This window comes from Tiliqua scincoides, chromosome 1, assembly GCF_035046505.1.
Source record: "Tiliqua scincoides isolate rTilSci1 chromosome 1, rTilSci1.hap2, whole genome shotgun sequence".
Lineage (NCBI taxonomy): Eukaryota > Metazoa > Chordata > Lepidosauria > Squamata > Scincidae > Tiliqua > Tiliqua scincoides.
This window is the reverse complement of record NC_089821.1, coordinates 178,399,853-178,400,982: the sequence shown is the minus strand read 5'-3', so window position 1 is coordinate 178,400,982 and position 1,130 is coordinate 178,399,853. Positions and strand designations below refer to the sequence as shown.

At 49.3% G+C, this 1,130-nt stretch overlaps 1 pseudogene; it reads right to left on the bottom strand.

Moving 5' to 3' along the window:
- Positions 1-635: 635 nt before the first annotated feature.
- Positions 636-754, bottom strand: LOC136637471 (5S ribosomal RNA; annotated as a pseudogene).
- Positions 755-1,130: the final 376 nt, after the last annotated feature.

Here is a 1,130-nt window from a genome sequence, read left to right as displayed (position 1 = left end):
GTTTGAACCAGCCAAGGGTGGCCATTGTGAGGAACTGAGAAGGGTAGCTGGAGGGCAGAAGGGGACATTTCGGGGATGGGGAGGGCAGGCCGAGGATGGGTCAGTGGGTGGACTGGGCCCTGGAGGGAGGTGGACCAGCCTGGGTGAACTAGGCATATCCTGATTCCCCTCCCAAGCAGCCTGGTGTTATACTGCTCTGCTCGGATCTGTCCCAGCCAAAGGTGGCCAGTATGAGGAATTGAGGAGGGTGGCAGGAGGACAGAACGGGACGTTTTGGGAAGGGTGGGCCAAAAGCAGACCAGTGGGTAGACTGGGCCTGGGAGGCAAACCAGGTCATATCCTAACATCCTCTCTCCAAGCAGCCCAGAGTTACACAGGTCTGATTGGATCTGCACCAGCAAAATCACTGGCACAGATCTGAGTAGCCTGATTGGGGTGGCTGCCATGTTACCCGGGGTAAGGGGAAATCTCCTTACTCTGAGTAGTGTGGCAGCCACCTCCCCCTCTGAGCTGGATATAGCGCAAGCCAGTTGGCCTGCCTGTTCCAGAGCAGGCTAGGATTGAACTGCCTGCTGCTTTTCCAAGTGGAAAATGGTGGTGGTTGGCAACCTTCAGTCTCGAAAGACTATGGTATAAGCCTACAGCACCTGGTATTCCCAAGCGGTCTCCCATCCAAGTACTAACCAGGCCTGACCCTGCTTAGCTTCCAAGATCAGACAAGATCAGGCATGTGCAGGGTAACATTATAGAAAATCTTAGAATAAATTTTTTTTAAAGAAATCTGTGAAATGGTGCACTGGAACCATGAGCTAATTCCAACAGATGGGCAGGAAGACAGACGACACCCAAGGACACTTTTGGACAGTGGCACTTCCAGATAGCAAGGAGGCATCTGCAATCTAGTTAAGATATGACTGGTCACCTGAAATGCAGCATGTGAATGGGGACTTTTGTAATAAGAGCCTTGTAATTCCTCTTAGATCAGTAAGCCGTGGACAGCTAAAAATAATTGGAGAAAAAAGTGTTAATAAAGTTGAATTTATATCATGCCTGCTAACCAATTATCCATGGAAAATATGCCTGCAATGTATCATTTGGACAATCACCTTCAAGTACGATTATAAAAAGTT